Raw genomic sequence first — 15,000 nt, 5'->3', positions numbered from 1 at the left:
AACAGTTATTTTTTAATGATTTTTATGCTTGACTAACTGCATGTTCATCAGAACCTTTAGTTTAATTTTTCAAGATTGGGAGGTGAGAAGAAATGACCATGAAGAAGGAAAAATTAAGGTGAAAGGAACGGATTTACTTTAGGCTTTGATGAGTTCAGGTTATAAGAAGGGGAAAGACAAAGAGATGGAAAAGAATTCCAAAGTCTGGTAGTTCAAAAATAAAAGCCATAACCATAGAAAGAAGACTTCCATATTCATGGAAGCACAACAGCATTTGTATGAAGACGCTATGGGTCTCAAGTTGGGTGAGACAGCACAAAGTGGTCCAAGACTAAAAGATCATCAGAGCACTTTCTGTGGTAATAATGATAGAAAAAACTAAGACTGAGGGTATTATGTCGATGTGACAAGGGTTGCAGAGTTGACGCAAGAGAGGAACCGATCAAATTAGGAATTCGCTTCTGAACCTGGCCAAAGAGATCCAAGTGACAAAACGGTGCATCTGCCCAAATATGGCAACAGAATTCCATACAAGGATGAATTGCGGACTTGGACACAAAATGACCTCAGATGTGAGGTAGTCCTTTGACCTGGTGAAAAAAAAAATATAGATTTTAAAAAGTTAATAAAGATCTAGATAGATGTAATATCAGAATTTTTATGTAAGAAAAACAAGATGAATAAATAAACATAATGTCATCATCATCATCATCATCATCCTCATCATCGTTTAACGTCCGCTTTCCATGCTAGCACAGGTTGGAGGGATCGATCAGGGTCTGGGAAGCCAGGAGGCTGTACCAGGCTCCAGTCTGATCTGGCAGTGCTTCCACAGCTGGATGCCCTTCCTAACACCAACCAGTCCGTGAGTGTAGTGGGTGCTTTTTACATGCCACCAGCACAGGTGACAGGCGAGGCTGGCAGCAGCCACAATCGGTTGGTGCTTTTTACATGCCACCGGCACATAAGTCAGTCAAGGCGGTGTTTGGATGGTGCTTTTTACGTGCCACCGGCACAGGTATCACAACTACAATTTCCATAGTAATATATATTAGAGCTGTAATTATAGTACAATAAGTAACAAATGACAGTACTGTGTGTTAGGGCTGTAATAACACTAAAATAGGTTACAAATGTTATGATTGAACCACTATACATTACAGTGAGATCTTGGATAGCTGATGTGTCCGCTCTTAAACCCACAAGCTCTAGTGTAGATGGGACATGTATATGTGGTGATGGTAGCAGTAGTGGTAGTAGTGCTGGAGCGTCATGGAGCTTTTAGGTGGTATTTTTGCTCGATAAACACACACAACGCCCAGTCTGGGAATCGAAACCGTGATCCTCCGACCGCTAGTCTGCTTCCCTAACCACTGGGCCATTGCACCTCCTTAACTCAGTATGCTACACACATAGTTGCATCACTTCTGGGCCTCTGCCATTGTCCTCTGATTGCCCTCTCCATTCCCAAAATATGAACTTTGTCTCCACACAGCTACTGAGAAGTGGTACAGTCAGGAGTAGCATCCTTGGTGTCTTTGAGTCTGATGTTGCACTTCCTCAGAGTTCTTTTCATCTAATCCCAACAAACTTTCCATTGGATCTTCTTGTAACAAGATTAAAACTTCTTTCCAATATGATTTGAACCGGCAACTGTAAAAATACAATTACACAACCAACAAATGGCTCATACTTTTACAGCAAGGAAAGCAGTGACAGAATGAAAGGACGTTGCAGACACTTCACAGACTCAATCGACTGCCAATCACTGATAGAAACAGACCTATCATTTATTTTGTTTACTTCAAATAATTTTAGCTTCATCAATGAATCATTCCTTGTGAGCAAATCAGATTAAAATTTTGACAACCATTTTACTTCAGCATAATGTAATGTTGTACAAGCATTATTGCAATCACGGACGTCGACTTTGATAGAGTACATGACAAGAAACAAGTCAAGGAAGTGACAGTTTGTTTCTAGCCTGTGGTGCTGTATCGTGTCAATGTCTAAGACACTTAGCTCTCAAATGTCTAAAACCACTGAGCTGTAAACATGTCAGTTATGATAAGGATACCTCTGTATAACAGTACAATAAAATAGACGGTGTTTCATAAGCAGGCAGGGATGACTTCAACAGCTCCTGTGAATCCGATTTCTAAAGAGGAATGGGAGCCATCAAACTAATTTGATCATGATAGACCACAATGTTACTAGATTCATGGCAATATTATGACAGTATTCTCTACATTTAGAATATAACAATAAAAACATTGAGAAAAATGTAAAAACTATCTTGATGGTGTATTTCAAAGCAAATGGAACTATAAATAATTGTGTGTAGCATACTGAGTTAGGGAGGCGCAATGGCCCAGTGGTTAGGACAGCAGACTAGCGGTCGGAGGATCGCGGTTTCAATCCCAAGACCGGGCGTTGGCAACCCCTGTTGTACTCTTTCGCCCCAACTTTCTCTCACTCTTCCTTTCTGTTTCTTGAGTAAAGCTGCAATGGACTGGCGTCCCATCCAGCTGGGAGGAAGACATACATCATAGAAACCGGGAAACCATGCTCATGAACCTTGCTAGGCTTGAAAAGGGTGCATAAAAAAAATTCTGAGTTAAAATCAATTGGATGGAGTAAAAGTTCACAAGTTACTCATGGGACACAAGTCACACATTTTCTGTAACCATGAGAGATATGTTATCAATTGCGGGCAGCTTTCTACCATTTTGTCATTCAAGTGACTCTTAACCCAACATATCACAAACTATTATCAACAGTTGTATGAATGTGGCAAGGGCAAGCTGGCAGAATTGTTAGCATGCTGAGCAAACTGCATAGTGGCATTCTGTGTATCTTTGTGCTCAGAGTTCAAATTCTACCGAGGTCAACTTTGCCTTTCATCCTTTCGGTGTCGATAAAACAGATACCAGTTGAGCACTGGGATCAATGTATTCAATTTAACCCTTTCTCTGAAATTGCTGGCCTTGTGCCAAAATAAGAAACCATCATCAAAAACTGTTTTGCTTTGAAGTACAAATTTCGATAACTTATGACAGTAACTTCTCAACTACAATAGAGAAACTATAGTGTAGGTAATTATTTTGATTTAAACAGGGAGCTGGGGGTGGGAATAGGGGTGGATTTCCTCAACCATAGTATAATAGAAATCTCATCTATATTTGTTTAAATACTATACTTACTTGGCATCATACAAACTTCAATCTCTCCTACTTAACTAAGCCAACAGCTGATGTATTTTATATGAAAAAGAAAATGAGATAATCCACAGCAAACTATATTTCAGTTTGTTTTTTGGGGTTTTTTTTTTTCGTTTCTTGATCTGTCAACGCTTTTAATCTTATTACAGTTATTCTAGTTCCAATACAAGCAAGAAATTCCAACAAATATACCTACACTGACTTCATGGTAGAACAAAAAAAGCATCGGATAATAATAATAATAATAATAATAATAATAATAATAATAATAATAATAACAATAATAACAATAACAACAATAATAATAATAGTAATAATATTATCATCATCATCATCATTATTATTATTATTATCATTATTATTATTATTATCATTATCATTATTATTATTATTATTATTATCATTATCATTATTTTATTATTATTATCATTATTATTATTATTATTATTATTATTATTATTATTATTATTATATTATCATTATTTTATTATTATTATTATTATTATTATTATTATTATTATTATTATCATTATTTTATTATTATTATCATTATTATTATTATTATTATTATTATTATTATTATCATTATCATTATTATTATTATTAATAATAATAATAATAATAATAATAATAATAATAATAATAATAATAATAATAATAATAGTAGTAGTAGAATTTTACATGTGAATAGTTTTAGTACTTATACAAAGAAAAGAGATTACTTATGACTAACTTTGAAAACAATCCTATCAATATTCGAAACTAACTTATTTCCCTGAAAGTAACATAAAAATTGCAGAACGTAAGAATCATGGTCTCAATACAATTGCATGGAAACAATGTCATTCTCTTCTTTGTCATTTTTAGAATATTTTATTTTCAATACTGTTTACCTACAGGAAAAAAATAGAATATTATTTCTGCTTTGAATTATCATTTTCATAGTTCGCTAAGCATGATACATGAAATTTTCACATAAACATCAAATTTTCTGGATGCGTACAACTTCACTGCTTCCAAACATAACGTTTCTCTTTATTTACTAAGATACACAACTTAAAAGAACTATATTTTTGAAAACCAAAATATTTACTTTTTTTCTTCCTATTATTTAGATTTTTTTGGTTTTTTTATTTAAAATTGATTTTACAAAAGTAGAAAAGAAAATTAATTTTTTTTTTGTTTTCCTTTTGAGGATAAACTGCAATATCATTAAAGAAATATTTTCCAGTAAATATAACAGAAGCCGACATAGTTGAAATAATTTTTCAGTTTGTCAAACTTCATACAGTAAAAGCAATGTGACCAGAAACGAAACAGAGCAACTTTCTAAAAGAATCTTACATTAGAAAGACATTTTTAGTTGGATTCTACAATTTTATATTCCATTTGCAAGAAACATATATTTTGGCATACATACACACACACATACACGTGAAGGCGCATGGCTCAGTGGTTAGAGCGTCGAGCTTACGATCGTGAGGTTGTGAGCTCGAATCCCGGACCGGGCTGCGTGTTGTGTTCTTGAGCAAGGCACTTTATTTCACGTTGCTCTAGTTCACTCAGCTGTAGAAATGAGTTGCGACGTCACAGGTGCCAAGCTGTATCGACCTTTGTCTTTCCCTTGGATAACACTGGTGGCGTGGAGAGGGAAGGCTGGTATGCATGGGCGACTGCTGGTCTTCCATAAAACAACCTTGCCCGGACTTGTGTCTAGGAGGGTAACTTTCTAGGTGCAATCCCATGGTCACTCGTGACCGAAGGGGGTCTTTTTACACACACACAAATACACACAGGCATGCAAAGATATCCACATAAATACTTATAGATACATGAGTGTGTTTATATGTGTGTGTGAGTATATATATATTTTCTTTTTTACTTGCTTCAGCAATTTGGCTGCAGCCATGCTGGAACACCGCCTTTTAGTCGAGTAAATCGACCCCAGGACTTATTCTTTGTAAGCCTAGTACTTATTCTATCAGTTTCTTTTGCTGAACCGCTAAGTTACGGGGACATAAACACACCACCATTGGTTGTCAGGCAATGGTGGTGGGATAAACAGAGACACACAAACATATACACACAAATACATATATATATATATACATATATACGACGGGCTTCTTCCAGTTTCTGTCTACCAAATCCACTCACAAGGCTTTGGTCGGCCCGAGGTTATAGTAGAAGACACTTGCCCAAGGTGCCACGCAGTTGGAATGAACCCGGAACCATGTGGTTGGTAAGCAATCTACTTACCACACAGCCACTCCTGTGCCTATATATATATCATCATCATTTAACATCTGTTGTCCATGCTGGCATGGGTTGGATGGTTTGACTGAACCTGGAATCATGTGGTTGGGAAGCAGGTTTCTTATCACACAGCCACCCCTGCGCCTATGATGTGTAGAGAATAATCCTACATGTAGGAAAACTTAGAACATGTTGTTTGGTAATCGGCCTCTGCAAAACATATGTCCTTTCAAAAACCTGGTATTCATGAGAAAAATTCATTTTAATTAAATTAATTTAAATAAGATATGTCAATTATAGTGAAAAGGTTGGGAACCACTGGATACATCAATGTTGAATTATTAGATTAACCCTTTCATTACCAACCCGGCTGAAACAGGCTCTGGCTCTTGATACAAATACCTTGTCATCATAAGTTTTGAATTAACATCTTCCACCAAACCTTAGTCACAATTTATGTTTACAGATTTACAATGCATAGCTGAAAGTAATTGACTTGTTCATATACTTGGGAGGTGTAACAATCTTTTGATAGTACCCTAGGCACAGAAAATTTGTCAAGAATCAGCCAAGCATTAAAAATTTTTTATAATGTCATACAACAGTGATTCACAACCTGAGATATGTGGATACCTGGGATTTCACAAAGGGATGTCTGTGAGTTGAGTTCAAAGTTTAGTGAGAACTTGGACCTTTCAAAAACCTGGTATTCGTGAGAAAAATTAATTTTATTTAAATTAATTTAAATAAGATATGTCAATTGTAGTGAAAAGGTTGGGAACCACTGGATACATCACTGTTGAATTATTAGATTAACCCTTTTGTTATGAACCCGGCTGAAACCGGCTCTGGCTCTGGGTACAAATGTCTTGTTTTCATAAGTTTTGAATTAAAATCTTCCACCAAACCTTAGTCACAATTTATGTTTCTAACACTAGCTTAATGATAACTAAGTTATTTTACTAAATTCTTTGTTATATTTAAAATAATTGAAAGAAACATAAAGCATCTCAACAGAAATATTGTAACAAATGGGTTAAGCTTTTAACAAATCTGAAAGTTTAAAAAACTGTCATAATCTCCAGTCAGCTAGATAAGTCTTGTACACCACATCCGTTTTTCTACAGAGTTTTGTCACAGATCCAATGGAGCCAAGGCTATGCACCTAAGTGCATCAAAATCCACTACTTACAAATGTGACAAATCACTGCAGCAGCTGGAAGCTTGTACCAGCAACAGGACATTTCAATGCCTAGATTTGCAAGAGGTGGTCGGCTGTTGAGATGAGCTCAATCAAAATGACATATACTATTTATCTCTCATACATCATTCTCTTATATAAATATATAAATGCTGAGAGTTATTCACCAAATACCAACTACCAAATTCCATTAGTAATCACAACTATATTAACATGATATCATCAATCACTTTAATCACTAGGGGTTTTCTGCAATGTTCATGGAATTTGATTTATTTTGCAAAGGGATCCAAAAATTCACTGAAGGATTATTCTTTTATTCTTTTATTTGTTTCGGTCATTTGACTGTGGCTGTGGCCATGTTGGAGTGCTGCCTTTAGCCGAACAGATCAACCCCAGGACTTATTCTATCGGTCTCTTTTGCTGAAACCACTAAGTAGCAGGGACGTAAACACACCAACATAAGTTGTCGAGCAATGGAAGGAGGTACAAACATAGACACACAAATATATACATGGTGTGTGTGTGTGTGTGTGTATATATATATACATATATATATACCTATATATATATATATAAAAATATTTATATGTATATATATATGTGTGTGTATATATATATATATATATATAGGTATATATATTATATATACATATGTATATATACAACAGGCTTCTTTCAGTTTCCATTTACCAAATCCACTCATAAGGCTTTGGTCTGCCCGAGGCAATAGTATAAGACACTTGCCCAAGGTACAACACAGTGTGACTGAACCCAGAACCATGTGGTTGGTAAGCAAGCTACTTACCACATAGCCACTCCTTCACCTGTGTGCATTTTTTTATTTATTAATCTTTCTTATTATTTATTTATTTTTTAATATTCAGAACCCTCTGAAAGGTTGGAATTAAAAACTGTATTAACGCATATCAAGAGTAAATTATTTCTATTTTGGTTATGTTGGTAGGTTACAACTGTTGGAAAAGATTCATGTTTAGATTTTGAAATTGTTTCTTGTTGCCTTTAAGGAATCTGTACTCATTTTTTATGTCACTTTTAAATTAATATCGAATACATTTTATGTTTTCATTTTTCACACCAGAAAAGTGGCAGGTTTGTTTACTGAGAAAATAGAGTGCAACTTACCACAGATTTGCGTCTTCCCTCGGGGAAGCAGATTGTTACCTTAGCAGCCAGTACAGAAACAGATCTGTCATTTTACTAAAGTAAATATTATAATTACATTAACATAGGTGACATAGGTATATGGGCATAGCTGTGTGGGTAAGAAGCTTGCTTCCAAACCAGTTTTATTGGATGACACCGTGGGCAAGTGTCTTCCACTATAGCCTTGGGTAAAGCAAAGCCTTATGAGTGGATCTGGTAGATGGAAACTCAAGGAAGCCCATCATATTCATACATACATACATACATATGCACACACAGACAAACACACACACACACAAACACACATACATTAATATATATATATATACATATATATTAATCTATTAAACTATAGTTTGATAAGTGCCAATGCATGGAACTCTTAGACATTGAATCACTCTGTTAGTTCTGCTAAATATTAATAAAAATATACATATACTCATATTTTGAGTTCTGTTTCTCCTGTTTTCATCCACGTGGCACATAAAAAACATCATTTGAGAATGATCGTTACCTGCTTCACCTTAGTGGCACTTGTGCTGGTGGCACATGAAAATACATTCGAGCGAGGTCATTGCCAGTGCTGCTGGACTGGCTCCTGTGCAGGTGGCACATTAAAAGCACCATTTGAGCGTGGCTGTTGCCAGTACCACCTGACCGGCCCTCGTGCCGGTAGCACATAAAAGCACCCACTACACTCTCGGAGTGGTTGGCGTTAGGAATGACATCCAGCTGTAGAAACTCTGCCTGATCAGATTGGAGTCTGGTGCAGCCATCTGGTTCGCCAGACCTCAGTCAAATCGTCCAACCCATGCTAGCATGGAAAGCGGACGTTAAACGATGATGATGATGATGATCATCATCATCATCATCATCATCGTTTAACGTCCGCTTTCCATGCTAGCATGGGTTGGACGGTTCAACTGGGGTCTGGGGAGCCCGAAGGCTGCACCAGGCCAGTCAGATCTGGCAGTCAGATCTACTATATATATATAGTATATTTATTGTGTGTGTGTGTGTAAGTGTGTGAGTGAGTGTGTGCATGTAAGTGTGTGAGTGAGTGTATATGTATGTGTGTGTGTGAGTTAATGAGTGTGTGTATGTGTGTATGTGAGTGTGACTGAGTGAGTAAGTGTGTGTGTGCATGCACATGTATGTGTGTGTTTGTATCCCACTTTTTAACAAATAGTGTTGATTTGCTTGTGTCCACTAACCTAGTAGTTTGGCAAAAGAGATCAACAGAACAAGTACCAGGCTTAAAAAGAAAAATTATCAACCGGGATTGGTTTGTTCAACCAAACTCTTCAAGGGTGGTGCCCCAGCATGACCACAGTCTAATGAGTGAAACAAGTAAAAGATAAAAGATAACAGATAACAGATAACAGACAGACAATTTAATCATGCCTAAACCAGACGGCAACTTAGCAACAAGATATTGACGAGGATCGGAATAAGTTTGTAAACATTTGATGCACTTGAAATTCTCCGAATCAAAATCATATCACAAGTATATGTTTAAGTCTCTGAATTCCATTACAGTTAAGATCTAAATTTAAAGTATTTCATTTTTTTGTTTTTGTTTTTGTTTTTCCGAGAGAATTGTACAGTGAAATATGACAGTTAAAATAGCCAATTACAAGCAACGTAACGACTCAAAGCTACTTTTAAAATAGACATAATATACATAACCGTTTGTGGGAAAAGAATGAGAGAAGAAAGAGTTGGAAGGATAGAGAGAAAGATGAAGAAAAGACACGAGAGAATCAATGTAATAAAGAAAGTATCTGGGGGAGAAAACTTCAGCTGAAATAATCACAAAAGAAGACCAAGAGTCTTCTTGTATTCAAAAGAGAAAACTACAATGCCATCCAGAGCATTACGTGTACGTCTGCATCTATTTTAGTCTATGTCTGCTGATCTACTTCTGTAATTCTTATTCTTTTGGTGCCATTAAGTTCAAACCTGTCATTCACTTACTGAAATTGAATCTTATTAATTACTGTAATTTCAACCAAAACTGGTTACTCATGTTCCTGAAGTCAAAATGATAAATCCTATTATAATCTATGGGTTTTTATTTATATACAGTGAAGTTATGTACTGTGAACACCTCATCTTTATATGTTTCGTCTACAGAGAGTTAACTTAGCTGGTTCTGTTCCTCTCCAAGATATAAAACTGGTTGCAAATGAGCCTTTGTTGTAGTGAAGATGGTACTCCACATCCTACATGATAAAGTTGTATGAGGACTACTATAAAGTCAGACAGTCAGTCGTAGAAAGTCAGCAGTAGTAGAGTCATACGAGTTCTCAATCGGACTAATTTCAACCACAAGTCATAGATTGACCCAAAGCTATAGGAAATCACATTTTCCCAAGATGCAATGCAGTGCAACTGAACCCAGAATGTCATACTCTTTTACTCTTTTACTTGTTTCAGTCATTTGACTGCGGCCATGCTGGAGCACCGCCTTTAGTCGAGCAACTCGACCCCGGGACTTATTCTTTTTGTAAGCCCAGTACTTATTCTATCGGTCTCTTTTGCCAAACCGCTAAGTGACAGGGACGTAAACACAGACACACAAACACACACACATACATATATATACATATATACGACAGGCTTCTTTCAGTTTCCGCCTACCAAATCCACTCACAAGGTGTTGGTCGGCCCGGGGCTATAGCAGAAGACACCTGCCCAAGGTGCCACACAGTGGAACTGAACCCAGAACCATGTGGTTGGTTAGCAAGCTACTTACCACACAGCCACTCCTGCGCCTGTCATAGTTGCAAAGTAAACATCTTGAGTGCTTGACCTTACTGTGAATATCACATATTACTCTCTCTCTCTTTCGTTGTCTGTCTGTCTGTCTATCTATCTATCTATCGATCTATCTATCTATCACTATACACACACACACACACACACACATTTACATATATGTATTCTTTTATTTATTTCAGTCGTTTGACTGCAGCCATGCTGGAGCACTGCTTTTGGTCTAGCTAATGATCCGAGGACTTATTCTTTGTAAGCCTAGTACTTATTGTATGTGGATGTAAACAAACTAGAATTGGTTGAAAAGCAATAGCGGAGAGACAAACATATACACACACATACATATATATACGTATATCTATATATGTATATATATATATATATACGACGGGCTTCTTTCAATTTCTGTCTGCCAAATCCACTCACAAGGTTTTGGTTGGCCAGAGGCTATAGTAGAAGAAACTTGCCCAAGATGCCACGCAGTGGAACCAAACCTGGAACCATGTGGTTAGTAAGCAAGCTACTTACTACACAGCTGCTCCTGCACCTATATGTGTGCATATATATTATATATATGTGTGTGTGTGTGTATGTGTTCAGACATATACACACACGCACTTATGTATATATATATATATATATGTATGTATGTATGTATGTATGCATGAATGTATGTATACACACACACACACACACACATTAAATCCAGTCAGTTGCATCATCAATGCTCTAAAAATAGTTAGAGCTAGCCAGCCAGAAAAACCACACACGCCGTCCTAATAAGGCAAGCTGAGATGAGGAGAGAAATAACCAATAATTCATCAATAACATTATAAAGTTTCAATAGCCAGCAATATTATTCTTAACTGAACCAATCCTTACCACACACGAAAAGACTTTTGCATAATCCACTCTTACACACACACATACACATGCTTCACTCTCATCACCACCACCACCTCACACACACAATCATGTCTTCAGAATGTGTAAAGCCATGATTATAAAAACCACATACAAACAAACAGCCACGAAATAAATATGTTTACTTGAAGACAGTTTGCTATTTGTAAGCTAGAATTCCTTTGTATTTGCCCACGTCCGTCCGTCCGTAATGAGCCATTATTCTAAATTATGGTCTCTTCCTCATTGCATTCCACACTTTCATTTATTACTTATCGCAAATGATTTGCCCACTGACCTGTTATTCTGCGACGTTTTCAAGTGAAATAACAATAGAGATATGTACCATGAACAACACACTTCACTGCTATACTAAATTCAATCACAAATCTTCTAACAAATTCTTCGGATGCTGACCGTCAGAAATCAATCCGGCTTCCTCATTACTTCCACCATTGTTGGGGAACTTTCTTCCTATAATTAGTTTCCATTGTCCATATTATTATATAAAACCCAAAATTACATGGCGCAACTACTTTGGCTGGTCTTGTCGTCCAATCTGATGAAATAATAAACTGCCCCAAAGATTGTAAGAGACCACCCGACAAGAAGTAACAGATTGGTAAACTGAAAAACATTCGACGAATGTATCAGCAAAGATATGGAAACAAAGTTGAGACATCAACACTTTATTGTTTAATTACACTTTTGAGTAATTCCATAACTACCCAAGAGTTTGTCTATCCAAATGTATAAGAATATATGTGTATGTATGTATGTATGTATGTATTTATATATACTTATATATATACATCTATATACATATATATATATACATATATATATATACATATATATATATACATATATATACTATATATATACATCTATATACATATATATATATACATATATATATATACATATATATATATACATATATATACATATATATATACAAATATATATACATATTAGATAGAATGAGATAACAAATCCAAGGCTGTGAGGAGTTTTCGGGACATTTATAATGAAATAGTCTCACAGCTGTTTCTGAGATATTATGGATATCCCTGTATATATGTATGTATAGTTAATTTTAAAAAATAGAGAAAAAAGACAACAAGAAAAACACAACACTGCAGGGATGTGAGCACATGCAAAGTATTAATAAGACGCTTAGGCAGGAAAAAACATAGTTGTTTTACATTTCGAGCACAGCTCTTCTTTGGAAACAGGAAACATAGGCAAGTCCAAAGGAAAAGAAAGATGGTGGAAAAAGTTGCCAACAGTCCATGTGTAATTACACTTTTTGATATATATACATATATATTCTCTCCTGTTGGGCCCCAAACTTGTGATAGAGCTTAGGGCTACTGTTATGATGTACTGCACACCAGGTTTTTCCATTTCTAACAGCTCCACTAACAACTGACCAACCCATTACTTGGTGATATCAGTCCATTTTTATCTCTGCTTCTCCTTCTTTCTCCACCTCGATATATTCTCACTTTTGAAGAATGTATCTATGATTTGAAGGCGGTTTGGCTGCTGTATCTTGCAGATTGCATGACCACTTAAAGGCTCCCACTTTGGTTCAATTTGTAGATAGATACAAAGAGCATCAGAAACTTAGTCAATATGTATGTTTCATATTTTGTTACTGATACAGTCTTATTTTGTTTGTGGCTAATTACTCATGGTTACAACCTCCTAAGTAAATTTTCAAGTGGTGTAATTGTTCTAAAGAGCAGTAGTACTGAGAAGGTAACAACAATTCTGCTAGCATGTATAAAAAAATTTAATGACAACCCCACAAACAAAAACACTACATGTGATAAATCAGTGTTCAATGCAGGGGAAGATTCCACCAGCTCCACAGATTGTTGTGCTTTAGATAGTACTAGCAGTATCACCCGGCGTTGCTTGGGTTTGTTTCGACCCTTAGAGAACTGGAGTTTTTGAAAAGTAAAAGTTTGGCATTATGTAGCTTGTTATTCTCTTTAAGTGAACATTTTTCTGGTTGAAATACACCAACAAATGGCGACTCAGCAGTCAAAAAATCGTGAAAAATAGGGATTTTCATTGGAAAAAAGCACCTTTTTAATGTAAATAATTTTTGGTGTTAACATGGTCCAATTTGAATTTTTTCTTCTATGGAATGAAGAGCAAGCCTTCTTCTATCATACTCTCAATTTTGGTGAACTTGCACTGCAGGGTCTCGGAGGAGATAGTGTTAGTTGAAGACTACCAAACCTGTCATACACAGGCAACTTCAGCTTTATATATATATATTAAGAAAAAGTTGGAGACAAAAAGACAAACCTTGAATAAGAAGGACATGTCACTGATGGGATTGCAAATAGCAGTGAAAGGACTCTGACAAACCAGCTGATTGATCGATCAGTCAAATAATCACTTGAGCAATCAGTTAGTTAATTAGTTTACTATAATAATGAACTTATTGTATACAGTGTTCAGGTGCACAACAACAACTAATCAGAAAAAGCAACCCAAACTGTAGGAACAGCATATAGAATATGCACAGGAAGTGAACAGTGAAAAAGTCTTTAAAGGAAAAGGAGAAATGAGATGGTGTATGGTGATGGGGGGGCATCAGGTGTACTACTGGGTCAACCAAACCTTATGAGCTTATTTGGTAGATGGGAACTAAAAGAGCCCCATTAAATGTGGGTGTATGTGCGCGTGCACACACATTTGTGTGTGTGTGTGAGCATGTGTTTGGGTGTATCCTTGTCCTGATATCATGTGATAGTTGTAAACAAGCACCACCCTTCCTACAAGCAATTTGCTCATTTCCAATCTTCCATGGGAAAACATGTCTAGATACAGGGAAACTATGGTAAATGCTACTTTACTTGGAAACAAGTGAGGGGCTGGGCAACGGGAAAGGAATACAGCAATAGAAAATTTGCCTCAACAAATTTCATCTGACCCATGCAGGCATGGACAAGTGGACAGTAAATGATGATGATGATGATGATGAAGACAATGATGACAATTACAAAAAGCCGTTTTATGTAGTGTATGGTTAAGTCATATGAATCAATCTCTGTATATCATTGGCACTGTTTAAGATGGGGGTTAAGCTCTTATTTCTAGCAGATCAAACTCCTTCATTGCCTCAGGCATTCTTTTGACTCCAGCCACCTTGTTAGCTCGGGCTCCTTGGCTCCTTCACTAGTACCTAGATCTACTTCATCAGAAATAACCTGCATCTAAACAACAACAACAACACCAACAATAACAGCAAGTACTGGCATTTGTTTTGTTTTGTTTTTTTAACAAACTCTATGGAATAAGAAGTGAAAGTAGCTCTTGAATTTTAATTCCGACTCACTGAAGACACCTGAAACTTTCATACTATCACGTACTAGCAGTATCGCCTGGCATTGCTCGGGTTTGTTTCCACCCTTTAGAATTGGAATTTTTGAAAAGTAAAAATTTTGCATT

General features: G+C 36.2%; 1 protein-coding gene across 1 annotated transcript in view; it reads right to left on the bottom strand.

Moving 5' to 3' along the window:
- The window catches only part of LOC118765693 (uncharacterized protein PB18E9.04c-like), a 206,946-nt gene that overhangs the window by 62,744 nt on the left and 129,202 nt on the right, over positions 1-15,000 (bottom strand). The window lies entirely within an intron of this gene.

Source organism: Octopus sinensis, linkage group LG12 (genome assembly GCF_006345805.1).
Source record: "Octopus sinensis linkage group LG12, ASM634580v1, whole genome shotgun sequence".
NCBI lineage: Eukaryota > Metazoa > Mollusca > Cephalopoda > Octopoda > Octopodidae > Octopus > Octopus sinensis.
The sequence above is the reverse complement of the archived record's forward strand: the minus strand, read 5'-3'. Positions and strand labels throughout refer to the sequence as shown.